The sequence below is a fragment of the Lepidochelys olivacea genome (assembly GCF_965140295.1).
Source record: "Lepidochelys olivacea isolate rLepOli2 genome assembly, chromosome: 14".
Classification (NCBI taxonomy): Eukaryota; Metazoa; Chordata; order Testudines; family Cheloniidae; genus Lepidochelys; species Lepidochelys olivacea.
In genome coordinates this window covers 5,789,181-5,795,180 of record NC_140424.1, presented here as the reverse complement: position 1 = coordinate 5,795,180, position 6,000 = coordinate 5,789,181, and the positions used below count along the sequence as shown (strand labels likewise).

Here is a 6,000-nt window from a genome sequence, read left to right as displayed (position 1 = left end):
AATGTGTTTTGAGCCTAGTATTCTTTAGATGCATATAAATCAAATTGTATAATGGAAAAAAAACCTCCTCCATATGTTGGAAAGCTGAAACAAGGCACTAACGCTAAGTGATAAAAAGTGGCGGCTGCAATAAAAGTTGATTAAAGTATTAGTTTAGCATTATGCAGAATACAACTGTATTTCATCTTTGTTAAAGCAAAGCAAGGATTGGTTTCCACTGGTGAGGCCTCTGGGTTTCAGCTGTATTCCCTGTAGGACTCCTAAAGTTCTCAGGTTCCGACTTACACAATGGCAAAGTCTAAGCGTAGTCAAGTTTTTCATCAGTGAGAAGGAAGTTAAATAACACTTGACTATAGTAGACAAAACAAGACTATGCATAGACTAACTGGAAACATCTAGAGTTTAAAATGACCTGATAGAGAAGAAGAAAAAAAATCAAAGTCGTCCCAGGAATGAAATATTCCTTCCCTGTGCTTCCTGTTCTCTTTGTTATGCTAACCAAGGTAGGATTAGATTTCCACTGGCAAAAGAAATAATATTTGTAGATTTTTTGTGTGTGTGTGTATGTGGGAAGTGGAATAGAGAGACTTAGGACTTCTTTTCCAAACTTTATTCACAAGTACAATTATTATTACTGTTTTGTATTGTTGAATACCCCATAGGCCCCAGCTGAGATTGGGGTGCAGTTGTGTTAGGTGATGTACAAACACATAGTGAGAGACAGTCCTTGCTTCAGAGAGTTTATGGTCTAAATAGACAACACAGATAAAGAGTGAGAGAAGAAAGATCAGATCAGTGGTAATGTTGGGAATAGAATTCAGGTCTACTGAGTCCTAGTACAGTGCCATATCTTCTGGTGTGCAATGCTTGAGCCCAGAGTTTTTATCAGATGGAAAAACAGTCTGCTTTTCTGTATTCTGAACATTGGTCAGGTTAACATCTGTCACTAGTTCCATGAACCCCTTTTGTTAGTATGAGGAGACACAGTCCAAGCAACCGTTTATGTACAGGAGACCTCAAACAAGTTGTATGTCTTTGGATACTCATCTGCAGTGGCTAGGAGGAAGGGGTAAGAGGGAGCTTTTCATAAATCCACCAAGCTTTTCAGAGTGCTCCAAAAACACATAGAGAATTGTCCTGGACTCTCAGCCCTGGGAGCTACTGCTGCCCATGCTAACTCTCTAGGAAAAGTCATAAGGGACTTTCAGTGGAAAGTAGGCACTTAACCTGCCTAGGCATTTTTGAAAATCCCACTAGGTGTCTATCTTCACCTTTAGGTAACTCAATACTTCTGTAAATCTGGCCCTGAGAACTAGAGAAGAGGGAAGTAACGCCTGTAACTATATTGACTCTTATTGCTTCTGGGGTGTTGCTTTTGGGTTGCCTCAAAGTTTAGTATTTTCTGCTGCTCCAGCTGCCTCTGGGGTGCTATTCATTTAGAACATGGGCTGGATCTTGTAATTAAGGGACTGAGACCACAGTTTTCAAACTCAGCTGTCTAAATCCATGTATGGTTCAAAATACGTGACCTGGTTTGCAGAGGTGTTGAAGTCAATAAGAGATGTGCGAGTTCGGCACCATCCAAAATCAGATCACTGAGTTAGGGGCCTAAATATGGATTTTGGGACATAATTTTAAACATCTAATTCTGAAATTTTGGCTTTGACTTCTAACTACCCTCCACTGTCCTCTGAGCTCACCTGTCATAGGATCACCCGCATCCCTCTGCTGTGATGAACCTTGCTAGCCCTTCTGTGTCCTTTCCCAGCTTTCTTTCATTTTCGTTTAATGTACTTATTTATTTAGCACTATTAAGTGAATCTTGCACTAGTAAGGTATAGGCTGCATGGAGGCAGCATACAGTCTAAGTCAGCACAGTGCAGAGTGATGTGTAACAAAGTGAACACAGAGTGGAATGTGGCCACTCTAGCGTGGCTGCGTCAAGGGGCTTTTGGAAGGAGGAAACAGGTCGAGCGGCAGCTTTAATTGGGAAGCTAATGTAATCAGGGAGGGTGATGTGAAAGATGCTGCGAAGTCAGGAGTAGGGGGAAAAGGGAGAGATCCAGAGTCTAGTGTGCTTGGGTTGTAGGCAGGTCAGTGTGTATTTAGAGATGAGATTGGGGATATAGGGGAAGATGGAATTTTGCAGAGCCGTGGTGGGCAGGATGAGGAGCTTGGCTGCAAAGACTGTGGAAAGTTGAAGCTAGTGAAGGAATTCAAGAATTGGGGAGACAAGGTCACAGCACCGGGACAGTAACTTTGTCAGCTGCAACTTGAATGCAGAGGTGGTGAAAGCAAAAATCCAGCAAACATTTTAAATGTTTAGAAAAGGTCCCAAAGTGAACCAAAGTTGTTCTGTGTGTGTGTGTGGAGAGGAGGGGGTAAAGGGGCCTCTTTTTGATCTTCTCTTGACCCATTTTGCACACCTCTAACTTGTACCGATCCACATGTAACACCATGTAATATGTAACCTGCCTGTCTGAAAGAAGGTTAGTACACATTCTTGTACACAATGGAAATTCCACCTGACCTTAGGAACAAAAGACTGTAAAAAAGACAACATAGGAACTTTAAGTCCCTTAGTCCTATAGTAACATTTCAGCAGGTATTTGCCAACTGACCCTGCCTGTAAACATTTGAAATATCACTTCTATTGTGAATGGTATTTCTCAAGCAGGAAATCTAAATGTTGTGCTTCGGTGACCTTAGCATTCTGTAGCCTGTGTTTGAAGAGCAGACAGGGAAGTAGCCAGGCATGTTGCTGAGTGGCTGTCACCTGTTTCTCGAGATGCCAGCAGCTAGTTAAGTAGATCCTCAGGGTTCGAGTGTAGCAGCAAACTGGGGTAAATGTTTAACTTGAATCTTTGGAGTTTGTGGCTTTCGCCTTTCCTTTTAACCCAGCGTGGGTTTTTTTTCTTTACAGTTGCACAACTGCAAACACACAGATACCACAGGGGTACTTCATATAACTTGCTTATGGAAGAATGATCAAAGGTAAGGTGCTTTATGTTTTATATTCCTATCGTTTCTATCAATGGGAGAGATGCTTCAAGTTTCCATATTGGCTTTTTCTAGCAGGGTAGCAGAGCATGTAGAAAATTATATCAATATTGTGTCAGGTAGAAACAGGAGAACATCCAACTAGGGTTTCAGAATGAAAGAAAATTTTATGTTGCTCTGATGATATTTTCTACCTTTTGGGCCAGTTGACCCATATACCTTTAAGTCATGCCATGACGTTGTCAGAAAGATCTCACTTGCAAAGCAAAAGTGACAGCAAGAAATGCAGCTCAGAGTTGTGAATTTTTGTCCTTGAGATTGTGTGGCTAGAGCTGGGAATTTTCTGACAATTTTTTTTTCTGAAAATGCTGATTCATTGAAACCAAAACTGATCCCAAAACGCTTGACTCAAACAACTGAAACTTTCTGGTTTGAAAAAGTTAAACAGGGTGTTTTGACAAAATTGAAACTTTTCAAACCAATTTTTTTTTAGTTGAAATGACTTTTTCTTTCAAAATTTTAGTAAATTTACACTAGAAAATTTTAAAGGAAAAGGTTTGAAATGGAATGAAGCATTTAAAAATTATTGAAACAAAAGATACTGATTCTTCTGAATTGTTTCACCCCCACACACACACACACCCTGCTCCACTCCTTTGGTTAATGAAAATTTTCAAGATTAAAACTTTTCATCAGAATTTGGAATGGGAACAATTTCAAAAGGTCAAATATTCTCACGGGATGGGAAAACCCCACTTCCACCCAGCCCTATTTGTGGTAGCATCACACTGGAAGTCCTTTGGCTGCTTACATGTTTTTAAAGCAGGTCACTGAATAGACCAAACTGTTTTCATACTAATTCCATTTATATCATATTAGGATTTAAAGTGAGTAGTGACAATGAACTCTTCAAAGGTCAGACTAGATCATCACAGTGGTCTCTTCTTGCTTATGATCTATGGAAAATCCTAATCTAGATTTCACACACACATATGCACAGATTTCTCCTGCCTCCATTTCCCTGTTCACCAGACTGGATACCCTGTATCTTCCTCTCTCTCTCTTTTGCACTATTGTCTTAACAGATCTCCCCATTCAAAGAGATAGCCTTATTGTTTCTGTTGTATTAAGGTCTAAGGGTTTCATCAGCCCCTTTGAAAAGCTCATTATAGCCTAATTATTCTACTCTCTCCAGATGATTGTGTCCTTGCATTTTATTCCCTTCTATGTCTTTGTAGATGTGGGAAGAAGGTTCTTTGTGAGGGAAGCCAGCTGTTGATTCATCTGCGCAATATACAAAGGGCTAGAATGCCATTCTAACCCAATGCAGCTATGAGCTTGATTTTTGGTGCAGTACAGGCATTCGCTTTGTATTGTCAGTGTGTATGGTATAGAGCAGCTCAGAGTGAGTGCCTGGCTAAGAGGGCTCACATGCTGAGCTCTGCCTTTATGTTCGTTGACGGGGTTTAAAGTGGGGAAGGATTCAGAGGGATCTTTGCCAAAATTAAGTGCACAAAGGTAATTCAGGTAATAACTAAAGGGCTGGAGTTTTGTTTTGTTAAGTTTTAATTGAAGGCAATTTTAAAAGAAATTAAAGGTATAATGGAGGCATTGTCTATTCAATTGTCTCTAGAATCTATTGTAAATATTAGATAAGATCTGGTGCATTATTTATAATAATGATATTACCATAAAGTTGTTTGAAAACAACTAATTAATATTAATTGAGGAAGAACCAGATTCTTCCACTCTGACTCACATTGCATAGCAATTTACTCCATGAGTAGTACTATTGGTTGAATGGGGTAAGTAATGGATTTTATGGATGGGGAAACTGAGGCACAGGGGCAGCATCAAATGACTGGGACAAATTCACACAGCCAGTCAGGGGCAAATTAAGAACAGAACTCAGCCTCTAATTCTTACCATTAGACAGTCTCTCATTCCTGATTTACACAGCCTTCAAATAGGGGTGAGGAAGAAATCTCCCCTCTCCCCACCCCCAAGTCTAACATTGTACACTCAGGAATGTGCTGGATTATGGAGTTACCTTTTTCTTAAACTATTGGGCTCTGCTGGTGGGAAGATTATTATTATGATTTATTGATATGACAGCGGCACCCGCACCTTGCTAAGCCCTATCCACACCCAGAAGAGATAGATTATTGGTCTGACCTTATCTCATCAGGATAGGGACTAAGTTCCTACATTCCTAGGAATCAAAACCAGAGGGCAGAGACAGTCCTTTTGTTCTGTTTGTACAGTATCTGGCACAATGGAGTCCTAGGCCATGATTGTGACTCCGAAGTGCTACAGTAATGTAAATATATAAATAACGACTAGTAATTTTTAGTTGCTTTGAGAATATGGTAAGCAAAGGTTCACAAGCGCATTATATAATATAAGAGTGACACATTGCAATAAGCACCCAGAGCCATGAAGTTTCACCATTTTCACATGCCTTGGAGGCAAATTATAAATTACAGTTTAGGAGCTATTTATGCATATCTCGCTCCTGTAAACATAAAAAATGTTACCATTGGTGGGGGCGGGGAGAGAAAAATCACTCTGGTCTCAGGTTTCAGAGTAACAGCCGTGTTAGTCTGTATTCGCAAAAAGAAAAGGAGTACTTGTGGCACCTTAGAGACTAACCAATTTATTTGAGCATGAGCTTTCGTGAGCTCATTCTGGTCTCATTCACCCTCAGCCATCCTAGGTGCACTGACCTGTTTTTCTGTGCTTGCAAGACGGAAAGTACCACTGTGACAAAGTCCAGGATCTAGTTTGGGCTGGACAGAAAATTGCCCTGATCAATGCAAAGGAATGCAGCCTACGCAGTGAGGAATGGGATTTCATGCCAGTCCCTGCTCTGATCGGTGCTTGTAGTTTAGTTAGCAGGAAGAATTGTCATGATCCTGGGGAGAGGGTAATGTGCAGTTGCTATGGTGAATAACAGCTGTTGGCAGGATTCTGAGACTCCTACACTGAATAGCATTGAAA

General features: G+C 40.5%; 1 protein-coding gene across 1 annotated transcript in view; it reads left to right on the top strand.

Annotated features, from left to right (window-relative positions):
* The first annotated feature begins 2,762 nt into the window (after positions 1-2,762).
* KCNJ16 (potassium inwardly rectifying channel subfamily J member 16) overlaps positions 2,763-6,000 on the top strand; it is a 48,648-nt gene continuing 45,410 nt past the window's right edge. The window contains exons 1-2 of the mRNA XM_084647560.1: positions 2,763-2,843; positions 2,924-2,994. The gene's annotated coding sequence lies outside the window, so the exon portion shown is untranslated. The remainder of the gene's footprint in view (positions 2,844-2,923; positions 2,995-6,000) is intronic.